We start from the raw sequence: 25793 nt of genomic DNA on the forward strand, positions 1-25793 counted from the left end.
AGGAAAACGAGCAAAAGGAAGAAGAAAATATTGTGGAAGAAGACAATGATGAAACTCTAGAGGATGAACAGTTTGGATTACGTGACATTGTTGATTAAATTTAAGTTATGCCTGGAAATCAAGCTTTGTAATGTTTTGACTTTGACATTTTATGAGAAGAATAAACACTCAATTAAGGTTGTTATGCGTTCAATATTTGTAATATGTGATTTTCGCATTAATTTTTAAGTTAATCATTATTTTTTGAAAAAAAAATGATTATTATTATTTTTTTGACATGAAATTCATAAAAAAAAACTATTATTTAACCATTTTTAGTTAAAATTTTCGTATAAAAATTGTGATTTTGACATGTCAATTCTAGCAAAAAATTATCAAAACATGTAGTTTTTTAGTTATATTTATGTTAAAAATGGTTATTTTTATGTCCATTGTTAAAAAATATTGCTTTTTAGAAACAATTATTTCATGTGGATTGAAAAATTAATTAAGGATGTATAAATATGTAGAATATCGAAAATTCAAAATATCGACCTTCTAATTTAAATATGCAAAACAATAAAAACCTCACTACAAAAAAATTAATATTAAAATTAAAAACAAGAAAATATGAAGAAAACGACCACTTCAAAAATGATTAAATTTACAAAATAATTATTTACATTTCATACATTAGAACGTTTAAAGTAAAAAAATAGGTCTTTTAAAAAAAGGGTTTGATGCAAAATACCCACCTTTTTAAATCAGCATGAAAATCACTACCATTCTAAAACGTAATGTACATAAAAGAAAATTAAAGTGCCAAAAACTATGCTCTAAAAAAACATGTGTGTTCTACATCACCCCTTTTTAAAATCAGGTCACTTTTTTGCTATCTCTACGAAACGGGTAACAGTATCAGTTCCCGTTTCAAAGTTTACATTGTTTATAAAACCTCCATCTAAATTACCTCAATCTCTTCTTTATGGGAATCACAAACATCATCAATAGAAGCATTCTTAAACTTTCCTTCATTCTGCAAAAAGGCATTAATTTCATTATCATCCCAAAAAACTTGCCAATACCTCAAATTATCAGGAACAACAGGCCTATGTTTGACATGAATTTCAAATTTGTTGCTAGAATTCATTGGAATCTTCAAATTGCTGGCCGCAGTGGCGAGTGAATCTGCAATGATGTTTTGAGTCCGGGGTACTACTGTTAAGGTATACTCTGGAAACATCCTCAAAATATCCAGAACTGCATTTTTGTAGGCTCTCATTTGCGGATGCTTTGCTTGATATTCTCCTTTTACTTGTTTAATCACCAGCTTTGAATCACCATAAACATAAATCCTTTTCGCATCGAGCTTCTTCAAAATTTTAAGACCTGTAATCAAAGCCTCATACTCTGCTTCATTATTAGAGAAATCAAAAGCTAACTTGTAGGAACATACTCTAACATTACTTGGGACTTTGGCAGGCTGGAAAGCAGGGCTTCGAATCCAAATTCCAATACCAGCACCGTCCTTACCCACAACGCCATCGAAGTCCATGCTCCAAAGGCCGGCTTCATCTTCTAGATGCTGAAATTTTGTTTCCTTAACGTGGTTGCTTACTTCATTTTTCTACTCTTCATTGACCTTTTGCTACTGTGTAGGCTGCTCAGAAGAACTTGCTATTTTTTCTTTTTCTTGATTAAGAACTACTCTAAAATTCTCGGAAATTTCTGGTACATCATCTACTTCTACAAGCTGAATATCTACATCATTCAATCCACTATCAGAGTACAAAACAAAGGACTCTAAATCAGTATGTACAACATTTATTGGATGATTCACAGGCTTCTCTTTACTAGTGATCATATACTTCATTTTCTTTTCCCGGTACAACTTCCTCAATTGACCGAAAATAGGGATGGTAGCATAAGAGAAGTCAAGTTGTAAAGTGCCTTTGAGTTTAGCACCCCACGATCTAGATAAGAGCATACCAAATCGAGGCGGTATATCAGCAACTACCACATCCATCAAGACATTTTTGGCTGGGATTTGATCTAAAGAAACCACCAAATCTTTGATGAGACCAATGCAATGAACTCTACCGGAGTCAAAGGAGTACAAATCATGATATTTCCGGGTGATATCCAAGCCCAACTTTTCCATAATGGCTTTAGGCATCAAATTGTGGGAAGCTCTGGAATCTAACATAGCATTATGGAGAATGTACTCATGCAGTCTAAGACTCAGATAAAAGGGAGGAACTTCACTATCTTCAAGCTGACCTTCTATGGCTGGGCCAAAAATGAGTTCAAGATGATCATCCTCGACATTCACCATGTCTGACAAAGGATCAATTTGCAATATTCTAGATACATGGTGTTTATAATTTCTATTCTTAACCAGCTCAGTCAAAGGAATGGACACTTTTAATTTAGCAATTTCACTTTCTAAATTAAAGGATGAAACTTTTTCTACCTCTTTGACACCAATGTCCTTCTTATCTGCTTGCTCTTTTGCTGCACTATCTTTTTTCTGATTGTTCTTCTCGTTTGCAGTGATACTTGTTGATGGTACCTTACTGGCATTTGGATCAACAAGCTCTTTCCCTTTCTTCTGAGTGTTTGAGGAATCATTCTTGGATTTCACATCCTTTCTTTTTTGAATGGGATTTATTAGTGCATCTCTCATCCTTAAAGAATATTGTCCCTACTGTGTAGTCAAATCATTCATATAACCACACTGATAATCATCAGATTCAGCCTCCAAAACCGCATCATTTGCTAGGATATAATCTTCATCCCTTTGAATGTTTGGAACTTCTGCGTATTCTTCATCTTCAGTCAGAAATAAAGGCATACCATCAGTAGTGAAAAAATGATTTGTTTCAATGACCAGATCTTTGTCATCTTCTTCTTCCATTCCTTAAACATAATTCCGCTGTAAGGGAGTTCTGATCTGCTATTGTTGCTCTGGTGCCTTTTGTTCTCTCTTCTTGATTCGGAATTGGGGTTGCTGCTATCCTCTAAAATTTGGATTCCGAATTGGTGTTTCAGGTCTATCTGTGATGGTTAATCGGTCAACCATCCTTTCCACTATTCGAATCAATGTATCCATCTTTACATCTGAAGTAGATGCTTCTTCTTTTATGGTCACTCTTTTCTCAGATCTCATTCTTGCTCTTTTGGCCAACAAGTTTGCTTCTACACTCACAACATTCTTTTGCATGTCTTCTAGTGTGGTAGGATCTCGTTCCCGCAACTGATATGCCATATCAGCATCGAAACCATCTAGAAACTTGAGCAAAGCCAATCCCTCTGGTGGTTTAATGTTGGCAGGAATAGCATTGTATACTGCATTAAACCTCACACAATAGTCTTGCACACTCTCACCGACATTTCTTTTGATGTTCTCATACTCGGACAAAATCTGAAGTGGATTCTTCTTCACCTCCCACCGATCTAGGAATTACCTATGGAGGATTGGTAAAGTGGCAATGGAAGCTGCTGGTAAACCTCTGAGCCATTTTCAAATTTCACCTCCAAAGCTTTGTACAAATAATCTCATCGACATATCTTCAATTTCTACTTCATGGAGGTCAAAGAAATAATTCATTTTATCAACATGTTGCTGAGCTGTAATGGTTTGAGTGGCATCAAAGAAAGTTATCTTGGTTTGATAATCAGTGGGCATGGCACCAAGACTTTGAGGTAAAACAATGGGTGCATACCGGGCAGCCATAACTCAAGGTGGATTTAAAGCAAGGATTGGGCTACTAGGAGTTGATGGATAACTAGGAGTAATAGGTGATTGATGGGGAATGATAGGTTGATGGTGAAGTGCAAATATAAATGGGGGTTGGGAATGAACTTCAGAGGTTGAAGGGAAAACAAGGTAGTGGACAATGGTTCAGAAAGCTCAGGGATCTTCTCAGTAGTGAGGGATGATTGAGGGGAATTTAGAATATACTCATAAGTTGACAAGTTTTCCTTTTGGACATCGAGATCTGCAATAAACTCGAGATCTAGAACTATGTCGTCAAGTGCACTTTCAGACCTGGTTCTAAATAGGGAAAGGTTAAACAACAAATCAAAGGGAAGGTCTTCTAAAAACAACCAGTCATCGGGGCAGTAATCTACTTTTATTGAAGGTGTGGGACTGACTGAACTTTCTTGTCTTTTGAGTCTTCTTGAAATTAGATTAGGATTATCCACTACTAGGGCAGGGTTTGGATCTGGATTGGCCCTAGTGTACTTTCTCGAAGCTAGTGTGCTCAAATTTTGAAGTTTTATATATTGCTTTACAACATTCCAATTCAGCTTTGTAAATTCTAAAACTCATCATCCATAAGCTTAAGAATTCAAATGAAAGATATTACTGGGGTGATTAGTCTTTCGTCCCTAGTATGGTTGCCACTATGTTATCACCTGGATTGAACCTCAAGCTAAATGAAGGCAATGCCAGGGTAACCACAAACCACGCTTAGCCAAGTAGCTAGCCCTACTAGGTCAGGAGAGGGATCTCTCCATAAGGATCTCAGACAAGATGATTGGATCAGGTAAAGGATATTAGGCTAGGTATAGTAGCACGAAATTTTGATTGGATTTTGAAGGGGTTTTTCTGGATCAGGAGGAGCTGGACAGTTTAGGTCTAGGGAACTAAGTCAGAATTGCAGGGTGTTCAATGGGGCAAGGTAGGCATAGGCTTTAACACTCTAGGGCTTGATGGGGTGAGATGTTTAAGACTGGTGAGAAGCTAATAAGAGCATGTGAAAACCATGGATCCTTCCTAGACTGCAGAAAACATGAAATGGTGAATAGTTTCCCAAAGTAGAGCACTGATGTAATGAATTTTGCCTACCAAATTGAAAGCATTCGCTTAGAAGAAATGAGATGATTAATGGAATACATAAAGCACATTAACATATGATCACAAAAGAAGAAACTGTACTAAAACTCCATACCACATGGATCCCATAAAAATAGCTGCAATTCTTATTAATCTCCTGCTAAACTGCTACAAAATGGTGTACAATCAAGGTCTGAGCATCCAACTGAGTCCAACCCTTTACAATGAGAAAGAAGAAGAATATATAGACATGAATTCAACCTCTTCCCATCCTTAGGGGTCGAATCCCTAAGATGAGGAGCTAATCTAACCAACACTGAACAAGAAACAGGAATATAGGCATCTTAACAACTTGCCTCTAAAAGTGAAAAACTGATTCATTTGAGCTCAAACTGACTTCTAAGGTAATGAATATACCCTCTATTACTATTTATCTATCATAGTTACATGCCAAGTCATCATTTACAAATTTAAATCATCCTCCATGAGAGAAAATCCAAGAACACAGTAAAAAACTGGAAAAATAGCCATCCTGAGAAAAACTTGCCCTATGCGTAGCGCCACTGGCCCAACGCACAGCGCCACTTTCAGGTCCCTTTTGGAGGCCTTCCCGACATCCAAATTGATCTCATGATAGCTCATTGGAAAGGTATTCAAGTATACTTTCCAAAACACCTGGAATTTCTGCATTTGAAGCTCATTTGACCCCTCAAAACGTGATTCTCCCAAGACTGCTTCTGTGTGTCCAAAAAGTGGTAGAAAGGTCATTTTTAGGGTGTTTTTGACCTTTTGGTGGACCATTTCTGCCCCAAAAACTTAGAAAATATCTAGGGTGCATGTTATCATCGCTCTGAACCCAAAAATGCAAACAATTTCTCCATTGGGTGCCCCTAGCAAAAGTGCAATGCCGATGGCGCTGCACGTTTAGGCGGTTTTCCTATGTGTAGAATTTCAAAATTTGCAAGTGACAAAAAATCTTCCAAACTTGCCCAAATTTGGTGAGAAGCACCATCATCAATTGTACTGATGAGCCAAGGAAGCTTCAGCAAGCAACCTAAGCCTATCCTCCTCCTTTTTTCCTTTCAAAGCCTACCTAAGCCTAGCTTTCATCTTTTTGACCCTCATGTTGCAAATCTTGTTTCGGGTCCTGTAATGATAGGCCAAGTGACTGATCATCTGATTGTCTCTATTTGCCTTCTGTAGTAGCTTCTAAAGGTGTTAGTTGACTCTATCAAGCCAAGTCTCCCTATCATCTTCAATCTCCTTCTCAATAGAAGTCAAAATGACTTGTGCCTCTTTATCACTTTGTCGTTTTACCTTGAGCATTTCCAACTCCATGAGGACTTGTTTTTCACTCAATTGCTTGTTTTCTTGTTCCAAATATGTGATGACATACTTGGCCCTCTCCAAATTGTCCATCAAAGCTTGTACTTGAGCCTCCTTTTCTTGTATGATGATGTCCTTTATGGTTTCTTCGTCCTGAGCCTCTAAGTCAATGATTTCCACTCCATGATGAGTATAACGCTGCTCCGACTCATCATGCTCTATCAAGTCAAAGTCCCTTTCCTCCTCATCATCAAAACTCTCCTCTGACATCTTTTCCTTCCCTTTGTGCAGCTGCTGCACCTGTACCTATTGTGTTGATGAAGAAGGCAAAGCCCCTTCCACATCTTGTGGAGCTAGCATTTGCCTATGGGTTGATGAAGAAGGCAAGGTCCCTTCCACATCCCGTGGAGAAAACACTTGCCTATCGGCTGCAAATAATCTCCTTGTGCCCCTCTGATATGTCATGTAAGTCACGGGCACCTCAGTACTAGTCTCTTTGGCCTCCTCATCTGTTTTCACCTGAATACTGCTAGAAGGTCCCCTTGCTTCTTGAGACACTGGTGGAGGAATTTGAGGACCCCTGAAGATGTCATGAGTGATAAATGTCTCCCAAGAGATGTTGAGGAGGCTAATATGATGAAGCACAATCATCTTGATCAGGGAATAATGATAGAGACTACTCATCTACTAAGGGTATGGCTTCTTCTGGACAAAATGAGCCATCTTCTCAATATTCCTGAACAAGAAATAAGGGAGGTTTAACATCCTCACCCTGGTAAAATGCATGAGGAGCCTGATGTGATAGGTGTACAGCCTGGAGAATTTTCCCTCACAAGTGGAATATTTCATGATGATTTTCATCATGGGGACATACTTGTCTTCAATAAATATGAAAGGAAAAAGTCTCTTCACCTCATTTCTGTACTGGGGTTTGATATAAGGCTCGTAATAGTGTTCATCCAGGTCCTGGGCCTTGTACCACTTTTCCCCTACATTTGGAATCCTGGTTGCATCTGAAATGATGGAGGGTGAGACTGTGAATGTTACCCCAGCAAGAGTCACCTTGTTGTCCTAAAGATGAGCTACAAAAAGTCTGGTGAGATCAGGGTGGTATTGAACTCTCTCTACCTGCTCACAGAACTCATAGCAGCCAAGATATCTGAAACATGTGACAACCAACTGAGAGGCCTACAATTCCCTAAGGTTTGATGGCTCTTCTCTGATAATTCTGCCTCCCTTGTGTGGTTTTCTCTGCTACCTAGCTCTATTTGCTGAGGTGTCACTTCCTGTGTTTTCCTCCTCCTCATAGTCTCGGTCTTCTTTGTCCATGTTTGCAAGGCTTGAGGTTGTATGAAGGGAATGAGTGAAAGTGTTTTAGGAGTGAGGGGATGGGAGATGACCTAATGGGCTAAAAAATGAATGAGGGAATAGGAATCATAAAAATGAGAGGGAGGGCTTGTTTTGTTTGAGAAATTGCCCTTGGGGAAGAGGGATAAAGGGATGGGGATGATATGGAATAGGGATAAAGGAATAAAGGGATAGGGAAAGAGTTTAGAGTTGTAGTGATAGGTGATAGGAGGAACAATGAGGGTTTAGGGTTTTAGGCATAAAAGGGAGAATTTTAGGGTTTAGGCACTTGCCATGGGAAAATTTAGCTTAGAAGTTAAATTGCAAACCAATCAATGTAGTATGGAGGACCACTTACTTGTATGCAGGTAAGAGAGGGAAAATTTGAGGTTTGTTGAAGGTTTGAGGCCTTTCTGGCCCTTCTGCACAACACGCAATTCCATTGCACAGACGCGTAGCGCAGTGTAAAATTACACTATGGAATTTCCCAGACGAGCAGTGACGGGCCTCAATGCGCAGCGCCAAGTTCTCAACGCGTAGCGCCAACCCTGCCTGCCTAAAACGCTCAGCACCAGTTTTCCTACGCGCAGCGCCACTGCACCACTACTCCAGAAGTGCAGCGCCACCCTACAGAAGCGCAACGCCAACTCTCCTTCGCCCAAAACTCGCTCAACCTTTCCTGTTCTTCTCACTTTTTGACTCCTTGATTGCTAAATGAGAATGATGAACTTGAAAATGAAATGTGAGGCCTTATATAGGAGTAAATTTTGATTTTTCACTTGAAAAACCCACTTTCTAATGTTTCTTGACCTTCTTCAAAACTCTGCTTTTAATACCTTTTCTTCTTTGTGTCTTTTCAGGTGGATAATGCTGAACTTGAACTGATTTTTGCAGTGTTTCTTTGTCTTGCAGTAGGGAGAGATGCTTTGGTGTAGCTGGGATCATTTATTACATATAGTGACTTAAAATTACATAATAAATACAAATTAACACAAAAATACTCTGTTTTCACCTCAAAAACATGTTTTTGAGGTGAAAATTACATTAGGTTAAAAGATAATGATTCAGTGAATATGACCTACAAGCCATCATGCTTGACTTATTTATCATCCTCATACCCTTGCTGCCCTTTATTTACAGTTTTAAATCAGGCATCTTGACCTTGGAAATGAAACCCTAAGACCTAATGAAAACATGCCCTATGACCTAATGAAAGCATGATTGCAAACTGACCATGAAACCACAACTGGAGACAACCTGAAGAAGGGTCAGCAAGTATACTCTATGAGAGAGAAATTTAGATTTTCTTAATAGAAGACAACCATCATTGGATCAGTTTGACATGACCTAATGAAATGATGTAAAATTTTCAATATGGGACCCCTAAAATGAAAATGCAAAGAGAAAATTTTGATCCCTGATGGAAGTATGCAGATACTAACACTAACAAAGTACAACTACAAAAACTAGATTTTTCCTCAAACCAGGCACAAACATTACATCCTTTATGTCAAGATGGGTGCTTGACTCCCTCTTAAAGGTGACAATTCCAATCCCTTTGGTACTATATTTCCCACCATCTCTAAGCTCTATGGGTAATTCTAGGTCCTTCTCCTATAGGCTACTGAATAACGCCTTATTTCTTGTCATATGATATGAGGCACCAAAGTCTAAGTACCACTCACTTCCTCTTAATGTGCTTTCCATGCAAGCAATGAAGGTGAAATCCAACTCAAATTGTGATGTGAAAGCATCTCCTCTTGCTACTACTGCAGGCTCCTTACTGGATTTCTTGTGTGGGCACTTGGTTGCATAATGTCCATACTCATGGCAGTGAAAGCATTTAATTTTACTAAGGTCTTTCTTCTTTCCATGGTTTTGGTTGGATTCTGCCTCACCTTGGGCCTTATTTCCTTTAGCATTCTTTCCTTTTCCAACTAGATCAAAATATTATTCCTCATCAGATTTTGATGAGACTCAATTTCTAGTGTTTCTTCTAATCTCCTCCTGCACCAAATTAGACCAAAGTCTCTCCCAATTTGGGAGCTTGTCTCTTCCATTAACTGAATCCTGATAGTTTTTCTAGGACTTCAAAATACCAAGGAGTGCTAAGCTCACTAGTTCAGATGGTGGCATAGTCTCTCCAACTCTTCCAAGTTCATCTCTGACTTGAGTGAATCTGGATAGGTACTGAATACTGGTTTAATTTTTCTGCATTCGAATGTTCCTGAGCTTATCTTTCAATGCCAATTTCCTGGAATCATTGTTGCTTTTGAATAACTCTGCGAGGGTTTTCCACATTGCATAAGAATTATGCTTTCCATGCGAACTTGAAACCACATGGTCTCTAACTCCCTCCAGGATAATCCTCCTAGCTTTTATTGTATCTTTCTTCCACTGAGCCAACTGTTGTGCATCTAATGTTGCTGGTTTTGGAATATTAGTTTGTGTGTACTCCAATACTCCATTGTAATCCAACACAACTTCCATTCAGTCTTTCCAAGCTATGAAATTTGAAGTGCCCTCCAATGCATATTCAAGCGTCAATCCATAGAAATACATTGTTCCTGCACTGAAGAAAATTCATGCACCACAAATTTTCTATTCGAAATTTCTCTGAGAGAATATCAAGAATTTGGTTTCTTTGTAGTTTTCAATAGCTCTGATACCATGTAGAAATAACTCAAAATTTGTAGTTGTTAATGAATTCAGATTGAAAACAATAGTCACAAATTTCTTCTACTTAACCTGTGGAAGGGAAAACATACAATAGAAACACGTGTAATCATTCAATCACAATGAAAATAGCATTTTTACTGGGGATCCCAACTAGGAAAAAACACCTCCTCTGTTTGTATTATATCATATGAGACAATTGATCTATTACAATGCTAACTTCAATCCTTCAAGCTCAACCTGCAATGCAATACTGATCTCCTCCTGAGCCTGCTCTGGCCAATACTTAGCCAAAATAGGCCTCCTTCTTCCTCTTATTTCCTTACTCAATTCTTGCTCCTAAATAATAGGAAGAGCTCCTATTTACTTGCACAATCCCAAGAGAATTCCTCACCTTCTACATGAAAAAATTTGTACACTCAACAATATACAACAATAAATACAATTATGCCTTTTCCCTCCACTCAATTCGGAAATTGGAATTGCATGCATAACTAGGTCTATTTTTAGTAAATTGACTAGTTAACTGATAAATCAGTGAGTTAACAACAGTTCCAACTACTCAACTGAACTCATACTGACTCTATTCATGACTAGAGCTCTGATAACTAAGTTTCACTAACTATAACTCCACTAGATTGCTAGATCTTAGCAATCAACTCATGCACAACTCTACTTCTTTCCCACAAACTCGAATTGACTGACTTAAGTAAGTGACTTGGCCATGTCACTCCTGCTAACTGCAATTCAAGTCATCCTGCTGATGTGGAAATTCGAATTTCTCCATTTGACTAAGGCACAAGTCAAATGAAGCCTTTTCTTACTACAATTTAACAATTGTAATCAAGAAAAGCAGGAAGAAAAGAAGAGTGGAATATGAACGTTTTTATACAAACACAGCCTTAGAAGTCACTGCCTTAGAATTGATTTGGAAGAGTGCATTGACCACTCCTCATGAATATTTTGAAAAGTTGTCTCAATATGTAGGGGCTTATGCTTCAGCTAGCATAGATAAAGCAACCCATGTCAAAAGATCTGTCAAAGAAAAAGATGACTGAATTCAGTGGCTAGAACAACAATTTGCACAATTTTAGGCATAACTTCAAGCATGAATTACCTTTGTCAAGAGTCAACATTCTACCAAAAAAAAGGATGAAAAATTAAAATAATTATAGCAGATCATTAAGCGAGCAAGAGCAAAATATTTGGATCTGGCCCATTTCAAACATGAAGCTTATGAACTTAATTCACAACTCCAAAAACAACAACAAATTCTTTGTGATAAGTTAAGTTTAATGCAAGTGCAATGAAAATTGGTTAATTCATTGGTCGATGAATTGGTTGAGATGGAAACTCAATATGATGAAGCCAAAAGTGACCTTAATGATCTCTTAGAGTGTCAAGTTGACTCAAAGAGAATACATCCAGACCTTCCAAAAATTCATGATGAGATGCATAAATCGATCATTCTTGAAAGTTGGAAAGATAGGATACGTTTGGTAAGGAAAATGGTTGTTGATGCTCAAGAGCTTTCAAGTTCCATCGTTTAGTCTATCATCCGGTCACTATCAAAGGAAAATTTAATATCAAGTTGTGAAGAGGATGTTCAGCTAGATGTAGATGCTTTATAAAAGAGATGGAGGATAACAGGGTAGAATGTGGTAAAAAGATAAAGCAATTATCAAAGGTAAATTTTGAGTTAAATTGGGAACCCTTGATTAAAACACACAGCTATTTGCAGGTTCTCAAGACCCTTATAGAAGTATCAACTCAACTACTACCACCTCTACAAGCTCGTGTCTTCAGTTGCCAGATAAGCATTAAACCTCATTCTCCTCATGAGTTGGCACCTCTTCTAGAAGTCCATTAGCAATGGAAACAAGCTACTGGCTCAACATCAATAACAAGTCACCCAAATTGATCATTTATTTTCAAAATGTAAATATTAGCCATTTTATGCAAGTTTATTTTAGTTTGGTTGAAGAAATATCAAAGACTTAGTTTCTTCCTTTGTTTTGTAAAAAAATATTTATATGGCTCTTGAACTCAAGCAAAGGGTTCTGAAATCAATAGAAGAAAAAACCTTATTGCACTATTGTACATTACTGCTTCTTAATTTAAGATATGAACCATTTTGGATTCCATGTCACAAAGAGGAAAGCTAAAATTGGTACTACTATTAATTTTTGTCTTTTGATTTAAAAGTGGGATATTATGTCTTGGATGTTGTGCTTACGCTTCTGGTTTTTGAATGAAGTATTGTCACTATTGATGTGCTTTGTGTAGAAATTTCTCAATTGATTAGCTACCTATGATACCATGTAGAAATTCTGCAATTTCTCTACATATCTACCTCTAAGACCATGTAGAAAATATGACTGTAGATTAACTCGATAATGAAATATACCAAAGAAAAATACTATAATCTACTTCTACTATCAATTTGCGGAAGCTTAAAGATCGAGTTGAATCGGAGCTGAACACATATAACCAGAAGAAGAAGAATCAATGCACATGAAACACAGAAAATACTCAGGGGAAATCCTCAGCTAAAAACCCCACTATCTGTATTATCATACAAGGTGGAAATACATCAAAATTATACAAATCCTTAGCTCTCACAGCTAGACAGCTCTCAGTATAATCCTCTTGGATGCTCATAGGCAATCAAAGCTTCTCACAAGCCTTCTCCTCTACCCTCCAAGCTCGTATTTCCTTGCATTGTTTCTCCTGGGTGATCCTCCTGTTACCAAGTGAAATACTGATCACTCACACTAATCCTACACCCTGTCAGAACTACGCAATCCTCAAGGAACCTTCCTTGACTGCATGCATGAGTTTCCTTTATAAGAGAAAACATGCAACTGATAGTAGACTGTCCTTGACATTTAGCTCAACTGGGTCTTTCTCATAATAGACATGCATGAGTTTCTGATGAGGGAATCTTCAGTTATCTGGAGTACACTGGTTGAGTGCATGCATGCATCAACTGACTGATAACTCACAATTAGTTCCTTAAACAGTTTGGAACTAATTTAACTGAACTTAACTCAGTAAACTAAGATAACTAATTACAACTCAAATCTAACTCAATCTTATCTCCTTAATTAAGGGATAATCTCCTTAATTTAAGGGATAACTCTTGCATGACTTCAGAAAGACTTCTAACTTGAATTTCTCCAACTAATTAATCCATAATGAATTAATTAATTATTTTCAAGTAGCTGGTGAGACTAAATTCAAATTTAATTCACAATTTTAATTCAAGGACAAATTAAAATTGGAATATTCTGGATTCTATTTTTATCATTTCTTGTTGCTATTTTCAACACTCCCTCTCAACAAGAAAGGAATTCAACTCAATCCTGATCCTGAACCTTTGGAATGTTCTGCATGCAACACTTCTCTCTAGTGTTGTTGCTCCAGCAATCTCCAGAAACAAAAAAACATCCAACCTGAATCAGAATGATGCCTCTGTCATCAAAGTCTCTAACTACTATTGCCTCTGTTGACTGAAAACTCTGTGCTTCTGCTAACTCAGCCTTTCTGCATTGTTGTCAATCCTTCTCTACGCTCTTCAGTATCTGACTTCTCTCGCCTCTGTCACTTTGATCTCTGATAGGATAAATCCCACTAATTTCTCCCACTACTATGTACTTTGGGCTCCCATAGCAAGGTATGATCCATGAGATAAAACCTCTCAATGGACCCTACCCAATTTCAGCCTTCTTGGGACTATCACTTCACATCGCCTCACCTCACACCTGGAGGTATGGCTGCATGTGATCCCTCTATTGACTCTAATTATGGCTCCTCCACAATTTTCTAAGACTTCTTCTGGGACTGCATGTTGAGAGGAAATTAACTCTCCCTCTCAACCACCAAGTCTCTAACATTTTCCTTGCTCCTCAATGCTTTGCATTCATCTTGAACCGAAAGAGCATACAGGTTCTTGACTCATGAACTGATCTGCTTCACTTGTCTCGTGGTGATGTGTCTAGGGAAAACCTTTCCCTTACTAAAGACAACATTGTAGCCTTTGTCCTACGACATCGCAACCGATACCAAGGTCTTCTTCAGTCCAGGCACATACTTCACATCTGTCAAGGTGATAGAAGCTCCATGCTCCCTCTGAAAAGCAACCGTGCCCACTCCTGAAACACTAAACTTTTCGTCGTCACCCATCTCTATGTGCATCTTGAGGTCTTTCTCCTCCAAGGTACTAAATAAACTTTTATCGCCGATCATGTGGAATGAGGCTCCACTGTCAAGATACCAACCACAACCCATCATCGATGACACCATGCATGCGATGAGGGTAAAGTCCATTTCGAACTGAGAGGTTAATGCCTCACCTTCCATCCGAGGATCCCTGCTTGGACTTCTTTGATGGGCAATTAGTCGCATAATGACCCATCTCGTGACAATTAAAGCATCTCACTTTAGACTTGTCACCCTTCTTCCCTCCATGAGAAGAATTTGATTCGGAATGGGACGGCTTCCCCTTCCCTTTCCTTGCCTTACTTGCTAAGGAAAAATTTTCTTCATCATCATCCTTGGATGAAGAACCATATCGTGTGCTCCTCCTGATCTCCTCCTGCATGAGATCTGACCACAGTTGTTCCCAATCCGACAATTTCTCCCTTCCATTCACAGAGTCCTGGTAGCTATTCTAGTTCTTCAGAAGGCCAAGGAGAGCGAGGCTCACCATATCATCATCGGTAGTAGTTATTCCCACACTACCAAGCTCATCTCTGCAAGTGGTGAGCTTGTTCAGATATGTGGAAATAGTATCATTGTTCTCCATCTTGATTCTTCGAAGCTTATTCTTGAGCGCCAATTTCCTCTAGTCGCTACTGTTCTGGTAGAGGTCCTTCAATGTCTTCCACATTGAATATGGAGTATCCTTCCCATGGAGACTCAATACAATATGGTCTCGAACTCCCTCAAGGATAATCTGTCTCGCCCTCGCCACACACTTCTTCCACTCAGCCAACTCTTGTGCATTAGTTGAACCTGGCTTTGGGATTTCTTGATCAATGAAACCCTTCAAGCCATTATCTTCTAATACAACCTCCATGCGATATTTCCATTCTATGTAATTCGAGCTTCCTTCCAAGGCATACTCGAGTCTCAAGCCATAGAACGCCATTAGCCAACCTTGAAGTATGATAAGAATTCGATTTGAACCTGCAACCCTGAACTTAAAACTTCGAATTATCTTCTCTGTATACTGTTCACAGATCCAATAAACTAGGCTCCAATACCGTGCATAAATTTCTCAATTGATTAGCTACCTCTAATACCATGTACAAATTTTGAAAATTCTCTACAAATCTACCTCTAAGACCATGTAGAAAATCTGACTGTAGATTAACCTGATAATGCAATATACCAAAGAAAAATACTATAATATACTTCTACTATCAATTTGCGGAAGCTTACATCTCGAGCTGAATTAGAGCTTAACACATATAACCAGAAGAAGAAGAATCAATGCACATGAAACACAGAAAATACTCAGGGGAAAGCCTCAGCTAAAAACCCCACTATCTATATTATCATACAAGGTGGAAATACATCAGAATTATACAAAGCCTTAGCTCTCACAACTAGCCAGCTCTTAGTACAATCCTCCTGGATGCTCACAGGAAATCAAAGCTTCTCACAAGCCTTCTCCTCTACCCTCCAAGCTCCTATTTCCTTGTGTTGTTTCTCCTGGGTGATCCTCTTGTTACCAAGTGGAAGACTGATCACTCACACTGATCCTACACCCTATCATAACTGTGCAATCCTCAAGGAACCTTCCTTGACTGCATGCATGAGTTTCCTTTATAGGAGAAAACATGCAACTAATAGTACACTGTCCTTGACATTTAGCTCAACTGGGTCGTTCTCGTAATAGACATGCATGAGTTTCTGATGAGGGAATCTTTAGTTATCTGGAGTACACTAGTTGAGTGCATGCATGCATCAACTAACTAATAACTCACAATTATTTCCTCAAACAGTTTGGAACTAATTTAACTAGACTTAACTCAGTAAACTGAGCTAACTAATTACAACTCAAATATAACTCAATCTTATCTCCTTAATTAAGGGATAATCTCTTTAATTTAAGGGATAACTCTTGCATGACTTTAGAAAGACTTCTAACTTGAATTTCTCCAACTAATTAATCCATAATGAATTAATTAATTATTTTCAAGCAGCCGGTGAGACTAAATTCGAATTTAATTCACAATTTTAATTTCAAGGACAAATTAAAATTGGAATATTCTGGATTCTATTTTTATCATTTCTTGTTGCTATTTTCAATACTTTTTCCTTTCACTTTAATCATAAGTATAACAAGATCTTTTTATTGAACGTGAATGAGTTAATATTAATTTAATTAACTATTTAATTAAATTAATCATCCAAAATTGTTTTAATTAACATTATCAGTTGCATATCTTCATTAACAACTATTCATTATCATGTTAGTTCACATCCTTGTGTCAACACCAAGGTTACTATTATAGTTATTAGTTTGTGCTTTGATTTATATTTCTGCTTTATTATCTCATCACATATTACCAACCCACTTCCATATCATATCCATCTCACCCATTTTTCTAAAGTCTCCATATGTTGGAGCAAGACCTTATCGAGTAACTGGACACAAGGTATGCTAAGCATGAGTAAGGCATGCCAAGGAATATCAGGGACTGTCAAGAAGTATTGGAGTGTGCTAGGTAGTTCCGAAGAGTGCTAACATGTGCCAAATAATGTCAAGGCATTCCAAGTGCTAAGACATGCTAGGATGTGCAGGGTGTCAAATTATGCCAATATGCGTCAAGGAGTTTCAAGGCAACAAAAGGAATAACCGAGCTAAAATTCAAGGAAATGAACACATAAGAGGGTTAATAAGTCGGGACTTTATCTTTTTTAAAAGGGGCATGCTAGGCACACTAATAACATGTTCCAATACATGACAAGTGCCAATGTGTGCCAAGTGCTAATGTTTGTCAATGCAATATTATTCCAAGGTGTTCCAAGGCATGCTAGGGACTACAAGGCATGCCAACACATGATAGGGGAGTGTTATGCTATTCTAGGGCATGCCAACATGTGCTTGGATGTCCTACTCATGGCAAGATGTTCTAGGTACAAATATGTTCCAGGTAGAAAGATGTTCCAAGACATGCGAGGTGCCAAGGAATGTTAGCGTGTTGTTCCAAAGCATGTTAAGGTGTGCCATGAGTGTTGAGGAGTGCTAGGTTTCTCTCATTAATATAATTGACAAATCTTGATTATGTATTAAATTATATAGTTCCTACACACACTAGAGGAACTTTATTTAAAGGAAATTTGCTAGATAATAAACCTAATAACAATGAATCATGTGTTGACTCATAGGAAAACTATATTCTTATGACTTGAGGGAAATGATACACACTAATTACTTATTAACAAATTTACTTACTATTATAACCACTATGACCTTGGACACATAATGAAAAAGACTCCACAACAATGGTCTTAAATCGTTATCTTTTGACAAAAAATATAGTAACAGGTACATAACGTCATCAAAAACTCATTGGAATGATCAATGATGATGAAAATTTTTTGACCATCACCAAAAGTAACCAAAAAGAGCATTGGTGAGGGTCAATAAAAGATCGTCACTAGAAGTGTCGCCAAAGAGAGAATTAGTGATGGGCATTTAACGACCCTCACCAAAAGTGTCACCAAAGAGAGAATTAGTGACGGGCCTTTAACGACCCTCACCAAAAGTGTCATTGAAAATGGATTTGGTGACAAACCTTAAAGGACCATCACTATATACACTTACAACAATGATTTTTTAAAGACCGTCACCATATGCGACATTGGTGACAAATCTTAAAGGTCCGTCACAAGCATGAAGCGTCATCAAAAACTCATTGGAATAATCAATGGCGACGAACATTTATTGATCGTCACCTAAAGTAACCAAAAAGATCATTGGTGACGGTCAATAAAAATCGTCACTAGAAGTGTCACCAAAGAGAGAATTAGTGATGGGCCTTTAACGACCCTCACCAAAAGTGTCACCAAAGAGATAATTAGTGACGGGCATTTAACGACCCTCACCAAAAGTGTCATTGAGAATGGACTTGGTGATAAACCTTAAAGGACCATCACTATATACACTTACAACAATGCTTTTTTAAAGATCGTCACCATATGCGACATTGGTGACGGACCTTAAAGGTCCATCATAGGCATGACCCTCACCAATGACCTTTCTTCTTGTAATGGAATATCATATCGTGAATCTTGTTCTTCATCGCACTTGAAATCCTCTTGAGTACAAATGAATGCATAAGTTATTGTGCAAATCAAATTCTTTGTCGTTCACTGCATCTTGACTGGTTTCATGTGTTTTCTATGCTGGCATTCCTTTCCACTTCTTTTGATGATTATGATGCTAGTGTAGTGTGTTACGAGTTGAAAAGAAATAGATTGTCACGTTCATTAAGCGAGGAAGATGCTTCTACTATTCAAAGCATTTGCAAAACTGTTCATGTTGATTTACCTTAGTTAATTACAAACTATGAATATGATGCTTTAATCATACCATCTAATCATTATTCTTTTTTTGATCATTGTCATTCAACTTATCATTTTTCCACCAGCACATCCATCCAATGACAGTTTCTTTACATCCTTTGATCTTTATGGTTCAACATTTCACTATTCAGATATTTATCAATCGATTGAGGCACTTCAGTCCTCGCTGATGGTTATGTCAGGTCTTCATTGTCTCAACATGAATATTAAATATGATCAGATCTATTTTTCCTCACAAGAATCCCATCGTAATCTCGTGCCTCTTATTGAAAATTCATCTTTTAAAATATTTCAGGGTTTTTAAGAGGATTATCATGAATTTTATGATCCAATCACTGATTGGTTGGAACATCATTACCTGGCAAGCTCTGTCACAAATAACAAGTTGCAATCTTTCCTCACGCTTGCTAAGGAGTTTGGAGCAGATGGAGACACATTTGTGACAAACTTAAAAGGTTTTTTGAATGATGGTTCTCATCAAAAGGGTAAGAATATAAACTGGTTAGAAGCGGTGGCTATGGCCTATCTGTCTGCTGATAGGAAAGACCTTAAAATTTTTGTGCAAGTTATTCAAGTTCTTATCTTTTTTAGTGCGCATTCTTTTATAATTTTTTTAATCGATCGCATCTCTGTGATTGTAGGCTAGGAACAATTACGATGGCTACACTGGAAATTCCATTATACATGACCCCAACATTCTAGATGGTTAGGTTAGGAGTAGGTCTAGTTACATTTTAGTTTACCTACACGTCCATCCTGCATTCGTTTCCTATAGTTTGCCTTGTGTTTTCTAGTTTTATTTTCACATCATTTTTTCTTTAGCCATTTTCTCTCTTGTCTTCTTGTTTTGTTTCCTTGTTGTGTGTTGTATTTCCTTTCGTTTTGTGCGACCGTGCATGGATATGCTTTATTGGATCAAAGGGAATGTGGTAAAATAGAAAAGGACTTTGTAACACTGCAACATTTGGCTAACTCTCTGTCCTTCTTACTTGTCTTAGTTTCCTTGCATTAAGAAAGCCTTGTGTTGAACCATGATCTCCATGTCTATTATGGAAACCTCATTCCTACACTCAGGTCTTTATGTATTGGTGTTTTAAAGCTGATCCAATCATGTAGAGAAGGACAAGGGGAAATCTAAACGAGCAAACCAATATCAAATGTCTTATATATGCATGGGATCCCTCTTCCACCCAAAAAATAAATAAGTGTCGATGCATAGTCATATATAAATAAATAAATAAAGGCAAAAGAAGAGAAATGCTTCATGCACATAGTGGTGAAGCAAATAAATCCATTGAGGTACTGTCTAGGCTTGCTAGTAGCAGACCGATGTTTGTGTTCCTGAAGTGACTCCGTCAAGTTACTGTTTAAACTTGCTGATAGTGGAGCAACACCAAAGATGAAAAAATATACTCTAAAAATATAAAGCTCACGATCTTCATTACCTTATCCTGATTCAAAACATTGTATGATCATTGGTCTTATGTTTATGTTTAACCGAGTAAAGGAATGAAGGGGACTATGTTTATGCACTGGGTGAGTGGGGAAGCCATGATAATATGAACAATGAATGAATACTTCTTGAAGAACTAGACCCTGCACGAACGAATTTACCAAGGCATAAAAGCTCTAGTTCTACTAGTGTGTCACCAAGTGTTGTCGCTACGACAAACACCCTCCAAAATTTTGCGTACACTCAAATTTTGGAGCCTACTATGGATCTTGTGATCGATTGTTCCACAATCACTTCTTGGTCAGCTGAAGCTTTTTGAGCTCCCTTCTTAGATTGTAAGTGTCAAAGTCACTTGCTCACACATGATCAGTTTGTAACAAGTGCATAAGCGCATTATTTTACACAAGATTGGATATGCATAGCACGTTCCATTAAGACTATGCCTGTGCAATGTCCAATCCATGTCGACAATCATTGCACACTGACAATGATAGTTTCTCACATTCTAGCTATGTTTGCACTTCCAATTCGGTGAGTTTTGAAAATTGTCTCTTTTGCACACCTTTGTTCTCACGAGTGTCGTTTCATGTTTTCGGCTTTCGCTTTCACTTGCTTTCACTTTAATTAGTGTCGTTTTAATTAGAGTCATTCACACTTTAGAAATTGTCATCTTTTGCATGCTAGCTATCGCAAAATGTATGTATGCTTGTTCTGGTGGTTTCAAGGGGTTATCTTTGTGTGAATGAGTTGGTCTAACCATGTGAACATCAGTCACACTCATTCCCAAAACTTTAAGTTTTGTCACACTTGGTCATCACAGTCATCACAAAGTGTACCTTTAGTGTCGCACTTGTCGTAAAGTCGTTGCAAAGTTGTCACATTGAGGGAAATATGCTTTTAACATGTTCTATAGTATCTATGTGTCATCAAAGTGTTTCAAGTGTGTGATCATAGTTAAGTAATATCACTATTCACAACTGTCTCTCCGGTCCCACACTTAGCCAAATTTCATAAAATTCCCAACAACCTAACCTCATCCAACCCTCCTGAATTGCGCATTGCATAGTCTCAACCCTCAAGCAACAACCTTGTCTCTTGGTACTGCGCAATTCATAGTCTCTGCCTCCCAGAACTATGCATTTGATAGCCTCAATGCTCAACCTCAGCCCGTGAGTCCCAAAACTGCGCAATCTTTGTATACAACCAAGGAAGCACTGTGCATTGCACAATTTCAGTCCTCAATCCTTAGTATTGATCTCCTGAACTATGCAACTATGAAATCATCTGGCCTCCCGTCCTTCTAGTCCTACGCAATTCACATTTTTAGTGCTCAAGCCCAAGCCTTGGCCTCCAAAATTATCCAATCATGCCCTCCAGCCAGGCCTGAACTGTGCATTGTATAGTCTCAGACCTTAAGCCAAATCCTTAATCTCTTGATCTTCACAATTGTGCAATCACCAAATCTACTTTTCCTCCTATAACTGTGCAATTGAATGAAATAGTGCCCAACCCCTCAACTTAGCTGACTGAGCTCCTAAACTACAAAATCTTCTTCCTCAGTCTACCCTGAACTACACATTGCATAGTCTCAAGGCTCAAGATTCACTGATGACTGCCTAAGTTGTGGAATTGCACAGTTACTAAACCTATTTCCCATCATGTCACCTGGTTCCGGCTTAGTCGGTGGATCCATATGCACCATCTTAGACTAGGGGTTTATCAGACTAATGTCGCCTTTTCATGATAGATTGCAGATGTAAGTACTCTATCATGCTATGGTAAGATGATGAAGAGGGAGATGGAGAAGGATGGCATGCTATAAGACACATATGGAGCAGAAGAGATAAGATAATCATCAGGCGAGAAGACGAAGGAACACCGAACTATAACAAAAGTTCAAGATCAAGATCACATGGAAGACTCCTCATCCTCAAGTCAGAAGGAAGAGGAAGAAGAAGAACATGAGAAGACACAAATAAAGAAGCAATAAGAATGAAAAATTGGCACTGTCACATCATCCCGAAGTCCATGTCATCAGTGTCATATCATTTCCTGTCATAGGTCATCATATGCTACATCATTATTATGGATTATGTAATTACCTATTCAAAATGTATTGTAAAGTGGAAGTCCAAAGGACATATTCAGAATATGAAGAGTCATCTAAAGTTGAAAATTCATAGGAAGTCAAATAGTCATGAAGGTAGTCAAAGATTCACAAGGAAGGTGAAACATCACCTCTTGGTTATATATACACCCTCATTGTATGAGCGAAGGACTTTTCTCCTTGGCTCCTCCCGCAAGGCATTAGAGAGAAAAACTAGTTATTTTGAGGAGAAAGGAGTGTCTCCAACGCTCCACTATTGGAGCTAGTGATGTTCATTGTATACATGTGTCTTGGGACTTTTACTTAATAACAAAAGCCTTCATGGCCGACACGTTCTTCATGCATGGATTATGAATATTTGTAAGACTATTCTGCGGATGTTTGTATTTCATGTTTGCTTTCATCTATGCTAAAGTAGTTGAACTATTTCGGTTATTTTAGTACTTATCTTATTGATAATGTGTTGTAATGGTTGTTATTGTTGTCCCATCCTTGTGGACTATTCCGCAAGATACTAGACAAATCTTTCTCATTCATTGGTTGTAATGATCATCGCATCTTTTGTGGACTATCTCGGTGGTTGTCAAACGAATCCTTCTTGTTTGTATGTGTGTCTTTGCTTGGGTGGTACTATTACCTCTCTCTTAGAGGCTCAAATTACTCTTTTCCTTTACAGTAGAAGAACTTTGACACACCTACAACCAAACACTCACCAGGAACACCTTTTTACTTTTCAAAGGTACCATGTGTTCCTCTCTCTTACTAAGATTTAGAGCCAAGGAAAATCTGTAAGAATACATGGAAACTAGGCTGATACTCCAGATGGGGCTCCTATTCCAAACGGTGTGAGGTCTAATTGGGACTTCACATGGGGGGACCCCTTGGTTGATAGATTTCTAGCACTGTCAACACCGGTGATTCATATTTGCATAAACAATTTATATGGTTAGTTCTATTATTAATTTTTCACATAAATTTCATTTGGTTACTTTTGTTTTGACTAAAAACATTATTGATCAATTTTGGGTTATAAGAAAAAAGGTAAAGTTTGTCACAAATGCAGCCTGAGAAGCCTAATATAGCATCCCTTCTTGAGAAGTCACGGCTAGGACCTTACCTGGATCAATCATAATATTGCTAGGATCTTACCTGAGCAACAATCAAGAGCACCTTGCCACGCCTGGTGACAAAATATAACTTTTTACCCTTACTTTCACACAATTATCAAAGCTAAATGTTGTTGGAAAACTACTGCTCATTCCAAAGCTCAGATTTCTCAGCTTATTTGTTTCTTGTCAAGCCGTGTTAATTCATCCTTACTATTATACTCTAGGAGGGTACACAAGAATGTACAAAGCAATCTTCTACCTTTGAGGCTAGTGCCATTGAATCCCCTCAGCTAAGGCTATTCGTCAGATGATATTAGCAGACTCAATTTTATGTACTTCCTATAGATTGAAGTGCCACTTTTCATAGTAAGAGAAACTACACATAGTTTTAAGTTGCTTTAACATTGGGTAATATTGGATCCCATTTGAGTCGTACTATTTTTATTTTTTTAATATTAAATCATTTTTAGCATGCTTCTCGCATATGGATTGTGTAAATGAATGTTTTGGGCTATCTAGGTCATCCATTGATTTGGATTTTAATTACTATGACATTTCCTAGAGCCTCGTGTATTTTAGCATTTGACATTGTTGTGACTTTTTTGAGGTGCCATTATACCATCTATGATTCTGAATGGGTTTTAGCTATAGGGTTTTACATGCAAAATTTTGAAGTTATTGGTCCTCATGATGGTAGTTCCTATGGGTGTGTTTCACTAATTTGGTAAGATTTTAAATCCTATTAGGCACATAATATTGTGTAACTCAAGCAGGTATGGTAATGGTAAAAGGAAAAAAAGAATCATGATGTTTCACATTTCATGCTTTTCATTCCAAGTTATTTGGTTCTTTTTAATAAGTTTCCAAGGTTTCAACTAACGTGGGTTAACTTCAACTTTGCTCCTTATCTTTGTAGGCAAATTGGGCCTTATTCAAAACTTGATCTCCAATCTACTCTTTGAGTTGAAGAGTAAATATCTCCATTGCCATTGCAAGTAGTGGAGCCCTGATCTTAACACTTTCTTCAAAAAAGCCTTCAAATCCATGCAATAGGAGTTCCTGGTATCATTGTGGAATGAACTCTTTTAGAGCCAATAACTGTGGATTGAATTCTTCCAATGCAGACATTAGTGGATTATTGTCACCATGATTATATTTACCAATGCCAACATTGAATAACAAGAGAAAAATTGATCCAGGAGTATCTAGGTGCGATATATCTTCATCTAGTCTGGCTTCACAATTGTGCCTTATTCAGCACTTGTAGCAAGAAGCATTCTGGTTCTATAGATTCCTCTCCATGATATATCCCAAACACTGGACAAAACACACGAGAGAAGATTCCCTTGAGTCTACAAACCTTTATAGCATAGACCTGATTGTTGTAGACGTCAGAGGTGGCACTGGATTTACCACATTGGGCATAGTTAAACACGTTGATGCAAAGAATGTCACCATTCTGGACTAGTCCCCCCATCAACTTGCCAAAGAAAAACAAAAGGAGCCTCTCAAGGAATGCAAAATTGTGGAGGGCGATGCAGAGGATCTCCCATTCCCAATAGATTATGCAGATAGATATGTTTTTGCTAGAAGGTTGTCCCTTAATTTTGTTTTGTTTTTTGTGTTACATTTATGCAGTCATCTTAATTTTATTTATTCTTTTGTTGAAAATCAAACACACAGGCTTAAACGCTATTATTCCAATTATAGACAAAGAAGTAGATGATGGATCATTCTAGCAACAATTTATGTTTTATGCCTATGATAATCAATTTGAGAGGTTCATGAGTAAGGACACATCAAAATGACATTTGAAACTCATATGAGTGCTTTCTTCAGTTAATATGTGCACATGGATCTGATGCATACCCTTATTGATTACACACCACTTATTTATTTTTATTCCCTAATGAATTTCAAACAAACAAAGGTAAGAGATGTCAACAACAGTGACCAAATACCAATATGAAAAACCACATTAATGAAACTAAAAAGAGTATTGACTATCAAATGGTGCAAATTTAACATCAAAAAATTTCATGCTTGTTATAAACTTGCATATTCTCTCAAGAAAAACAAAAATGAAGTCCATATTGCATGAATTTTTCCATATAACTTTTGTTTGGTGAGATTAGGGTGGTGGCTCGAGGGTTCCACAAAGATATGAACTTTAAATGTTGTATGTTCATTTTATTTTGCAGAAAGTATACGCCAACAGTGGCCAAAGCAATGAAATCACACATGGCAGCAACACGGGAGTTTCCAGTGGAGGGTAATGAAAGTAGAGGCGGAGGCAGAGCGAATACAAAGAAAACAACATTCTGGATGAGGGATCCGACTATGGGGGACTAG

The 25793-nt window shown here is 37.7% G+C and overlaps 1 pseudogene; it reads left to right on the plus strand.

Annotated features, from left to right (window-relative positions):
* Positions 1 to 4006: 4006 nt before the first annotated feature.
* Positions 4007 to 25793, plus strand: LOC149230240 (2-methyl-6-phytyl-1,4-hydroquinone methyltransferase, chloroplastic pseudogene; annotated as a pseudogene).

This window comes from Pinus tabuliformis, chromosome J (assembly GCF_031772625.1).
Source record: "Pinus tabuliformis cultivar Carrire ecotype Pingquan chromosome J, CPIR1, whole genome shotgun sequence".
NCBI classification, from domain to species: Eukaryota; Viridiplantae; Streptophyta; class Pinopsida; order Pinales; family Pinaceae; genus Pinus; species Pinus tabuliformis.